The 11667-nt window shown below is 45.4% G+C and overlaps 1 long non-coding RNA gene and 1 other non-coding gene across 2 annotated transcripts in view; both read right to left on the bottom strand.

Moving 5' to 3' along the window:
* The window catches only part of LOC141371697 (uncharacterized), a 143880-nt gene that overhangs the window by 94373 nt on the left and 37840 nt on the right, over positions 1–11667 (bottom strand). The window lies entirely within an intron of this gene.
* TRNAR-UCU (transfer RNA arginine (anticodon UCU)) lies at positions 2885–2958 on the bottom strand. Its single transcript has one exon. It is a non-coding gene; the product is annotated as a tRNA-Arg (tRNA).

An 11667-nucleotide genomic window follows, 5' to 3' on the forward strand; every position in this document is an offset into this window, starting at 1 on the left:
CGGGAACACGCGGGCGACACTACCGTGGATCCTGGGACGTAGGACGTGGCAGGTGGCAGGAAGCGGGAGCCCGATGAATATTTGTAAAGTAAACGAACTAATGCCTGAAGATACCACCTGTGTTCCTGATCCCTAGAAGCCACATTTCTTCCTCTCCCATTTACATAATTTATAGCTAATCTAAGTTAGCATTAATTCTTTAAATATATCCATCAAGTGCCCACCATATTTCAGGCACTGAGAATACAGTAATAAATAAGGCACATCTTGCCTGCATACCTTGTAATTAATGACCAGCTCTAGCACCGCTGAAGCATTTGAGTCCTCCAGCGAAGTGACTTTATAAAAAAAGCACCGATTTCTTTGTACATTCTGAGCATCATTACAATACAGAAATTAGGATATTCATAAATCGGAAGTTAGCTCTCATGTATTAAGAAGAAAGCTATTATCTCATATAAAGAAATTTTTACCAATGTGAGAAATCTTGCCCCCAGTGCTTGTGATACCCTTCTTCAAGTTCGCAGGACACCACTCCTCCGAGACTGGGGTAGCTGGAGGCTGGCTGACGTGTGAGCCTATGTGGAAGCTTCTAGTTCCCTGGAGTGGCAGAGCTTGCAGGGACCTCTACCTGCCTGGCTGAGGCGAGGCTCCCAGCTAAGACACAGAGGAAGTGTCTGCTCTCTGAAGGATTCCACCAGCTGGCAAGTTCAGTCCCTCCTCTTCCCTGGGGCAGCATGAGTCAGTATCAGCCCCAGCTGATGGCCCACAGCCGCCCTGGGTGTGCTGGACAGGGGCTGACTGTTCGGACCCTTTCCTTTCCCTACATCACAGCCAGGCACCCCTCCTGCCCACAGAGGAGACAGAATGCAGAGCTGACCAGCCTATGTCTCTGTGGAGAGCCGCACCACGGACTTTCTCATCATTTTCCCGTCTGAAGGACACACAAAACAACCTTGTCGTTATAGGTAAGCAGCTCAAGTTCAGAGAGGCTTTCTTAAACCATGGTCTTCAAATTCCAAGGTCCACAATGGAAATGATTGGCTGAAATCAGGTTTGGGAGTTGTCCACAGGCTTCAGACCTTGTTGGTAGCGAGCCGGGGAGCTGGCTACATTTCACCCTCATCAAACATTTCAACAAATCTCAATTCAGTGCCCACTTGGGCACACATTCCCTCCCTGCTTCACCCCTAACCTCCCACCCCCACAAGGTCATGGAGCCTTAGTCCTAGAAAGCTTCTAGAATTGAGCAAACCTTGGAACGGGCCATAATGAATTTGTACCCTTGCCCCGACCTTGAACAACCTCCCTACTTCTCACTGTGAGCAGCCCTGTTCCAAAAGAATGATGAAGGGGAACCAGGAGGAAGTAGTATTCTGGGCATGGTTGAAAAAGGTGACATGCCGCTTTGCCAAACTCCCTCCCCACCCCACCCCACCCCACATACACCAATTTTTCCTTTCAGGCCAGAGCTTAAAGCAAAAATACCCAGCACAGGCAGAGCTAACAATAAAAGAAAGACTCTGGAAGGGTCTGCCTAGGAATTTCTGGTCCCGTCCTGGTATCTTCCAAAGGGCACATCCACGGGGCTGGTGGGGGAGAGTTAATATCTGTGGGCTCTTAACTGCAAGAATTTTAAGTTTCTTTAAAGCACCATAGTACTTCAAAAGAAGTTGAGGAGTTTCAATTTGCTACCAATGTGCAGGTGCCCTAAAGGCAGAAAACATCAGTCTCCCACAATCAGTCTCCCACCCTAACTGCTCTGTCAGTTCCCACCTCTTGGCGGGTTTGGCGGAACCCAGTATGGATTGGCCCCCTCACCCCATGCCAGCTTCCCAGAGCCTGAGTGCAGGGCTGTGTCCGCTGGATGCCCGAGCAGAGCCCCACGTGGGAGAGATGCTGACTCCCCAGCAGCCGGAGGAGAGATGCGTGTCTCAGGTTTCCTGGGTTCACCTGGGGTGGAGGTCACCTCCTGGCATGGATGGTTCCCTCTAGCTAATAGACTGGAGGCCTCAATATGTGAGGGGGAGAGAGAGAGCCAGACCAGACCAGAATAGAAACCCGAGCTCCCAATCTTGCTGAATGTGGCCATTAGATGAGGCAGGGAAGGAGCGCAGAAGGGAATGCAGGATGAGAGAGGGGTGAGATGTCTTGATGGAAACGGGGAATGATGGAAATAACCCCCCCCACACACATACCGCCCTCTGAGCTTGCCCTGCAAACAGGAAAGGCTACCAACTTTCCACAGGAGCATGAGACCTTTGAGTTTCCCGGGCCAAGTTCATCTGCCCCATAATTCGTGTGCTTCTGCACAGTTTATTCCACTGAGAGCGATGAGCGCCTCTCACCTTGTAGATGAGGAAGTGAGTGATGAGCTCTAGCACAAAAAGCTCCAGCAATGACAAAGATGGTGAATAAACTGTCCTCTGCACGACCCCATCCATCTCCTGACCCACCCCGGTCAAGAGGGCCCTTACCTTAGAGGACAGCTGGAAATTTCCTCATGGGCATGCATGTGGGTCAGGCTGCCTTTTTGTGTTCTCAGAGGAGAAGGAGGGAACGACCGTGGTCCCAGAACCCGTGGCCTGGCACCACGGTCCCTGTGTGCCAGTGATTCCCCTAGGAAGCAAAGGATCCAAAGGCTGTGCCAGTCCGGCTGAGCAGAGACAGGCAGCCGACAGCTGAGACTTCCCTAGACAATGAAAATCCGTAGAGGAGGAACAGAGAAAGAACGAAGGGGGAGGGAAGGGAAAAGGAGAGGAGGTCCAAGATTCCCAAGGAAAGGGGTTTCCTTTCTCTTCCCCAGAACCTCCGGGGACAGATAAATACAATTATCAACCTAGCATGACAGCACACAAAATAAAAGAGGCACCTGCCAGGTGACCATCTCTGCCGGGACTCGAACCCGGAACCTCTGGATTAGAAGTCCAGCGCGCTCGTCCATTGCGCCACAGAGACCTCACCACACACACAGCATCAGCACCAGAACTGAAAAAGCACATACCTTCTGCATCACCAGCCATCTCGGCATCCTGCTCCCGAGCGGTGGGGGGGCAGGGACAGCTGGAAAATCTGGAGTGGAGATCCACCCGCCGGCTCCGTCAAAGCTTTTCTCAACACTGTGGGTCCTGGGTCCTTGGGGGATCAGAGGAATGGGGCCGTAGTCATTTTCAGTCCCAGGAGCTCTGATGGGGTAGGATGGAGCTAGAGCCTTTGCTCCTTCCTCTCCATCCCTGAGGGAGGATGCAGGAAAGTCTGTCTATTCTCATGCTAATTAAGCAGAGCCGTACCCTGCCCCGTGAGCAAACGGAGCCGGCTCTACCTCCACCCCTCTCCCTCACTGTGGTTTCATCCCAGTCGCGCTACTCTCAGATAGGGGCTGGGCAGAGCTGGGGGATTTAGGAAAGCCCTCCTTCCCTGAGACAAAGGAGCTGTTCCCATAAAGAAGCTGTGTGAACCTCGGTGGCGGCACAGCCAGGCGGGGAAGCCGGGCTCCGGGAGACTGGTCCAGCTCTCAGCTGTAAGAGCTGCATCTGTCAACCCCGGGGGAAGCGATACCCAGAGTCTAATGTGATGTGCCTGCAGCATCTTCACTGGAATTACGGATGGGGAGGAGACGGAAGAGTGGTGAGTGTGTAAGTGTGTGTGTGTGTGTGTGTGTGTGTGTGTGTGTGTGTGTGTGTGTGACAGAGAGAGAGAGAGAGAGAGAGAGAGAGAGAGAGAACATACAGGGAGGAGGGTAAGCTCCCTAATGAAATACAGGTGGTCCTCACAAAGCCCTCCGGGAAACCTACCTGCTCCCCTTCCCCCACCCTCCCTAGCTCCAAGGCTGCCATTCTTTCTTCCCAGGACTGCCTAATTTAAAGAATGAGGGTTTCTCAGCTGCTGGGCTTGCCAGAGGCATCCCAGGGCAATCAAATCAGCCAGCCCTCCATAACCATATATAAAGACTTTCAGACGCCTCCCCTCCCCCCCCAGATCCAAGAAAACTGTTTCCTAATTTTAAAAGCCTCCTTGAGAAGATGCAATCCCTAATCCCTGTTGGTTATAATTTCCCCTGTGCTGGTTCTCCTGAACGTCTAATCCAAGTCCTTCCTGACTCACCTTCAGCTCTCTCTCTCCTGTTTGATTGCCACACGCATTGGGGGAAAATTGGCCTCTATGCTCCCAAGGACAATGCACTGATTTAAAGATTCAGTGTTCGCCAGCCCACTCCCACTTACAAGGTTACAGTAAAAGCAAAGAGCTGACGCACGCTTCCTCCTTTCCCCTCTCAGCATGTGCTTCTGTGGCCCACCACCCTGGACACTGCCAACTGACTCCGATCACAATTCAAGACAGTCCTTTCTAACCTGTGAGACCAGCTGATGGCCAAGTGAAGGACATGACAACAGGTCTTGAAGGGCCCTTAGAACTCTAAGACTCACACTTCCCTGCCCGTTCAGTTCGTACAGCCCCAAGAATGAGATCTGGGCAAGAACAGGACCAAGGTGCTTCCATCACGTCAGGGGGCAAGGAGAAGACCAACACCCGGGGAAAAGCAGCCATGCCAACCAAGCGTGTCTTCCCCCTGGGACCCAGAGCCAGGAGCTCCGAATAGGGAAGCTGATGGTGTATCTATACTAAACATAAAGCGAAAGCGGACAGAACAGGCCTTTCTTAATACGTCTACCCTGGACCACTCCAAGGAACTGACACTCGAAACCCAGTGCTGGCCAGATATTGCATTACATGGGGTGACTAGTAACAAGATGCTGGTCAAGGGACGAGTCAGGAGGTCCATGTGCCTGTAAAGGGAAGTTCAACCCCACATGCCAGCCAGGATCCACATGGATGCAAAACAGGTTCTCAGGACACGTCCCACCAGGCTCAAAGTTCTCTTAGATGCAGACACACACCCTCTGCTCTAAAGATGTTGTCCTTTATCCAAGAAATCTGTCTTGAGCTTTGCCCAAAGCTTCATTGCATCTGAAGAGATCACATGTTCTCCACACCCTGAAGGAAGAGTCCCAGCTCCCAGAGCCTTCCAAGAGACTCATTCATTGCTCGCAACGTTTTCTCTTAGTGCTGGGGATACAACGATGAGGGACAGTAAGGACACTGTACCACACTCCAGAATCCTGTAGGCAAATCCCAACATAGGAACTACTCTAAAAGATGTATGGGAGAAAAGACAAAATCAATCTTATTGCCCACCAAATAAAGCGTCAAGTTTCCAAGTGCACACAAAGACCCTAACTCTCAAAGCAGAAAGATCCAGCTGCAATAGCCAACTGCAGCTCGCTTGCCTCAAAACCCTGTGAAAATTAACTTCTCAGCCTTCCACTTCCCCACTACAAATTAGGGGCGATAATAAATGCTACGGATAAAGATGAGCCAAGCCTTGGTGGTGCAGGTGTTCTCATCCCCTTCCTGCCTCTGCCCCTTGAGTTATAAGTCTTGACTCTGTTGCCTGAGTCACCTCCTTCCTCTTGAATAACCTCCCTTTATCTTCCCCTCACCCCCACAGCAATCTCCCCATTCTAGAAAAAAAAACCCTTTCTGGGACCCTTTATACTCATAATCTATATCAAAAAAAAAAATCCTCTGGACTGCCCAAGGGCTTTTTTCAAATAAGAGATGTCTCTGACATATCTTGTTTCACTTTATCATCCATGAACCAGCTAAAGCTTCTTGATAGGTGTGAATAATGTCTCTAAACTTGGTTTTTAATTTAAAAATAAGGAGGGAAATCATCAAAGAAAGTGGTAGCTTTAACGAGGCAGGAAAAGTGAGGGTAAGCCATTCAAAATGACTGAAAACAGCACATCTTTTTCTTCTTTGAAAGTAGGTATGCCATTTCTGTTTATGCAAACCCTAAGGAGATGAGTATATTCCCCTTCCAAAAATTTTTTGGACTGATTTAATTCTTCAACGATCTGTGACTCAAGCATTACTCATGCCTCTAACTGAATACCATTCTTTGACCCCACAGACAAACTGGTGATGCTCATACATTATTAAATTCATAAAGTGTTGCTGGAATACATATGATAAATGCCAAACAAATGTCTCCCGTTGGCCCAGGAACAAATACAGTTAAAACCTACTCACAGCTTCCCTAGGGGGCCTATCCCGACCAGCCTGTGTTTTTTTTTTCTTTAAATTTTTTTTGTTATGTTAATCACCATACATTACATCATTAGTTTTTGATGTAGTGTTCCATGATTCATTGTTTGTGTATAACACCCAGTGCTACACGCAGAACGTGCCCTCTTTAATACCCATCACCAGGCTAACCCATCCCCCCTACCCCCTCCCCTCTAGAACCCTCAGTTTGTTTTTCAGAGTCCATCGTCTCTCATGGTTCGACTCCCCCTCCGATTCCGCCCCCTTCATTCTTCCCCTCCTGCTATCATCTTTTTATTTTTTTCTTAACATAGATTGCATTATTTGTTTCAGAGGTACCGATCTGTGATTCAACACTCTTGCACAATTCACAGCACTCACCATAGCACATACCCTCCCCAATGTTTTTGTGCAAGTACCATACTGTCTTGATGATGACAGCTTTGTAATAGAGCTGGAAGTCCGGAATTGTGATGCCACCAGCTTTGCTTTTCTTTGTCAACATTCCTCTGGCTATGTGGGGTCTTTTCTGGTTCCATACAAATTTTAGGATTATTTGTTCCATTTCTTTGAAAAAAGTGGATGGTATTTTGATGGGGATTGCATTGAATGTGTAAATTGCTCTAGGTAGCATTGACATCTTCACAATATTTGTTCTTCCAATCCATGAGCATGGAACGTTTTTCCATTTCTTTGTGTCTTCCTCAATTTCTTTCATGAGTATTTTATAGTTTTCTGAGTACAGATCCTTTGCCTCTTTAGATTTATTCCTAGGTATCTTATGGTTTTTGGTGCAATTGTAAATGGGATCGACTCCTTAATTTCTCTCTCTTCTGTCTTGTTGTTGGTGTATAGGAATGCCACTAATTTCTGTGCATTGATTTTATATCCTGCTACTTTACTGAATTCCTGTATAAGTTCTAGCAGTTTTGGGGTGGAGTCTTTTGGGTTTTCCACATAAAATGTCATATCATCTGCAATGAGTGAGAATTTGACTTCTTCTTTGCCGATTCGGATACCTTTTATTTCTTTTTGTTGTCTGATTGCTGTGGCTAGGACTTCTAATACTATGTTGAATAGCAGTGGTGAGAGTGGACATCCCTGCCGCGTTCCTGACCTTAGGGGGAAAGCTCTCAGTTTTTCCCCATTAAGAATGATATTGGCTGTAGGTTTTTCATAGATGGCTTTTATGATATTGAGGTATATACCCTCTATCCCTATACTCTGAAGAGTTTTGTTCAAGAAAGGATGCTGTACTTTGTCAAGTGCTTTTTCTGCATCTATTGAGAGGATCATATGATCCTTGCTCTTTCTTTTGTTAATGTATTGTATCACGTTGATTGATTTGCGGATGTTGAACCAACCTTGCAGCCCAGGGATAAATCCCACTTGGTCACGGTGAATAATCCTTTTAATGTACTGTTGGACCCTATTGGCTAGTATTTTGGTGAGAATTTTTGCATCCATGTTCATCAAGGATATTGGTCTGTAGTTCTCCTTTTTGATGGGGTCTTTGTCTGGTTTTGGGATCAAGGTAATGGTGGACTCATAAAATGAGTTTGGAAGTTTTCCTTCCGTTTCTATCTTTTGGAACAGTTTCAGGAGAATAGGTATTAATTCTTCTTTAAATGTCTGATAGAATTCCCCTGGGAAGCCATCTGGCTCTGGGCTTTTGTTTTTTGGGAGATTTTTGAAGACTGCTTCAATTTCCTTAGTGGTTATAGGTCTGTTCAGGTTTGCTATTTCTTCCTGGTTCAATTTTGGTAGTTGATACATCTCTAGGAATGCACCCATTTCTTCCAGGTTATCTAATTTGCTGGCATAGAGTTGCTCATAATATGTTCTTATAACTGTTTGTGTTTCTTTGGTGTTGGTTGTGATCTCTCCTCTTTCATTCATGATTTTGTTGATTTGGGTCATTTCTCTTTTCTTTTTGATAAGTCTGGCCAGGGGTTTATCAATCTTGTTAATTCTTTCAAAGAACCAGCTCCTAGTTTCATTGATCTGTTCTACTGTTCTTTTGGTTTCTATTTCATTGATTTCTGCTCTGATCTTTATGATTTCTCTTCTCCTACTGGGTTTAGGCTTTATTTGCTGTTCTTTCTCCAGCTCCTTTAGGTGTAGGGTTAGGTTGTGTATTTGAGACCTTTCTTGTTTCTTGAGAAAGGCTTGTATTGCTATATACTTTCCTCTCAGGACTGCCTTTGCTGTATCCCAAAGATTTTGAACAGTTGTGTTTTCATTTTCATTGGTTTCCATGAATTTTTTAAATTCTTCTTTAATTTCCTGGTTGACCCATTCATTCTTTAGTAGGATGCTCTTTAGCCTCCATGTAATTGAGTTCTTTCCGACTTTCCTCTTGTGGTTGAGTTCTAGTTTCAAAGCATTTTGGTCTGAAAATATGCAGGGAATAATCCCAATCTTTTCGTACCGGTTGAGACCTGATTTGTGACCTAGGATGTGATCAATTCTGGAGAATGTTCCATGGGCACTAGAGAAGAATGTGTATTCCGTTGCTTTGGGATGGAATGTTCTGAATATGTCTGTGAAGTCCATTTGGTCCAGTGTGTCCTTTAAAGTCTTTATTTCCTTGTTGATCTTTTGCTTAGATGATCTGTCCATTTCAGGCAGGGGGCTGTTAAAGTCCCCCACTGTTATTGTATTGTTGTCAATGTGTTTCTTTGCTTTTGTTATTAATTGCCTTATATAATTGGCTGCTCCCATGTTAGGGGCATAGATATTTATAATTGTTAGATCTTCTTGTTGGATAGACCCTTTAAGTAGGATATAGTGTCCTTCTTCATCTCTTGTTACAGTCTTTGGTTTAAAATCTAATTTGTCTGATTTAAGGATTGCCACCCAGCTTTCTTTTGGTGTCCATTAGATGATAAATGGTATTCCACCCCCTCACTTTCAATGTGGGGGTGTCTTTGGGTCTAAAATGAGTCTCTTGCAGACAGCATATGGATGGGTCTTGTTTTTTAATCCAATCTGATAGCCTGTGTCTTTTGATTGGGGCATTTAGCCCATTTACATTCAGGGTAACTATTGATAGGTATGAATTTAGTGCCATTGTATTGCCTGTAAGGTGACTGTGACTGTATATTGTCTGTGTTCCTTTGTGGTCTATGCTGCTTTTAGGCTCTCTCTTTGCTTAGAGGACCCCTTTCAATATTTCTTGGAGGGCTGGTTTCGTGTTTGCAAATTCCTTTAGTTTTTGTTTGTCCTGGAAGCTTTTTATCTCTCCTTCTATTTTCAATGACAGCCTAGCTGGATATAGTATTCTTGACTGCATATTTTTCTTGTTTAGTGCTCTGAAGATATCATGCCAGTCCTTTCTGTTCTGCCAGGTCTCTGTGGCTAGGTCTGTTGCCAGTCTAATGTTTCGACCATTATAGGTTATATATCTCTTCTCTGGAGCTGCTTTTAGGATTTTCTCTTTGTCTCTGAGACTTGTAAGTTTTACTATTAGATGTCAGGGTGTTGACCTATTTTTATTGATTTTGAGAGGGGTTCTCTGTGCCTCCTGGATTTTGATGCCTGTTTCCTTCCCCACATTAGGGAAGTTCTCTGCTATAATTTGCTCCAATATACCTTCTGCCCCTCTCTCTCTTTCTTCTTCTTCTTCTGGGATCCCAATTATTCTAACATTTTTTCGTCTTATGGTATCGCTTATCTCTCGAATTCTGCCCTCGTGATCCAGTAGTTGTTTATCTCTTTTTCTCAGCTTCTTTATTTTCCAACATTTGATCTTCTATATCACTGATTCTCTCTTCTGCCTCATTTATCCTAGCAGTTAGTGCCGCCATTTTTGATTGTACCTCATTAATAGCCTTTTTGATTTCGACTTGGTTAGATTTTAGTTCTTTTATTTCTCCAGAAAGGGTGTCTCTAATAACTTCCATGCTTTTTTCAAGCCCAGCTAGTATCTTTAAAATCATGATTCTGAACTCTAGGTCTGACATCGTACTAATGTCCGTATTAAGTAGGTCCCTGGCTGACGGTACTACCTCTTGTTCTTTTTGTTGAGGCGATTTTTCCATCTTGTCATTTTGTCCAGAGAAGAATAGATGAATGAGAGAACAAAATGCTAATAGGGTAACAACGTCCCCAGAAAATATACTCTAAACAAATCAGAAAAGACCTGAAGCCAGGGGAAAAGAAAGGAAAAGAAAGAAAAGAGAAAAAAAAAGAAAAAGATAAAAACAGAACAAAACAAAAAAAAAACAGAATATGATTAAATATGATCAGGCTAGTGCATAGATCAGTGCCACACACTAGATTTTGGGTGTATTTTCGTCTGTTAGAAGAAAGTGCCTCCCAAAATTTAAAAGAAAGAAAGACTTATATATGTACAAAATAAGGGTTGATACAATGAAGGGATGGAATATGGCTGTAAAGATGAAAATTATAAAAAATTTTATAAGAGGAATTGATAAGATAAGAAGTTGTTTGAAAAAAGAAAGAAGAGGATAAAAAAAAAAGAAAGAAAGAAAGAGGGCGCCTGGGTGGCTCAGTTGGTTAAGCGACTGCCTTCGGTCGGCTCAGGTCATGATCCTGGAGTGTCTGGTTCGAGTCCTGCATCGGGCTCCCTGCTCAGCAGGGAGTCTGCTTCTCCCTCTGGCCCTCCCCCCTCTCATGTGCTTTCTCTCTCTCTCATTCTCTCTCTCTCAAATAAATAGATAAAATCTTTAAAAAAAAAGAAAGAATAAAAAGGTGGGGAGAGAATGTGATCAGGCAGGAGACTGGAACAAAGGCATATACTAGAGATTTAGGGTATATTTTGATCTGTTAGAAGAAACTGCATCTCAAAATTTTAAAGAGAACAACTTATATATACATGCCAAAACTAAGGGTAACCACTATGAAGGGATAGAATATGACTCTAAAAATGAAAAATAAAAATGTTTTTTTAAAAAAAGGGATTGATAAGATGTTGGTTGAAAAAGGGAAAAAGAAAAATTAAAAAAAAAACAGTTAAAAAAATTAACTTTGAAAAGCCATGAATTCTATGTGCAGTATTCCCCTAGCGCTGGAGTTCTCCCGTTCTCCTTGATCGGTAAACTTGGTCTTGGCTGGCTGTTCGTGCTGATCTTCTGGGGGGAGCGGCCTGTTGCTGTGGTTCCCAAATGTCTTTGCCGGAGGCAGAACTGCCCCACCCCTGTCGGTCCGGGCTAAGCAAGCTGCTCGGGTTTGCTCTCAGGAGCTTTTGTTTCCTACAAGCTCTCGGTTCAGCTTTGGAGGACGAGAGGGAAAATGGTGGCCTCCCAATCTCCACCCGCAGGAGCTGAGAACTCAGGGCCCCGCTCCTCAGTGCGCCCCCAGAGAACAGCAGTCACTCCCGTCTCCCCGGTCTCCGGCCGCACTCCGTGCTCACCCGGCCTGTGACCGAGCGTTTCTATCTCTGGCACCCGACTCAGTGTGGAGTCTCCAAACCCAGCTGATCCCTGCGGTGCGCTCCCGCGCCGCTCCTCCCGGGGGAGGAAGGGGAGTCTCTCCCGGCTCTGCCGCCTGTTGGGTCCCTGCTGGAGGAGCAGTGGCCCGACTGGGCCGCGGATC

The sequence above is a fragment of the Callorhinus ursinus genome, unplaced genomic scaffold (genome assembly GCF_003265705.2).
Source record: "Callorhinus ursinus isolate GAN/ISIS: 27379988/994484 unplaced genomic scaffold, GSC_fseal_2.0 scaffold88, whole genome shotgun sequence".
NCBI lineage: Eukaryota > Metazoa > Chordata > Mammalia > Carnivora > Otariidae > Callorhinus > Callorhinus ursinus.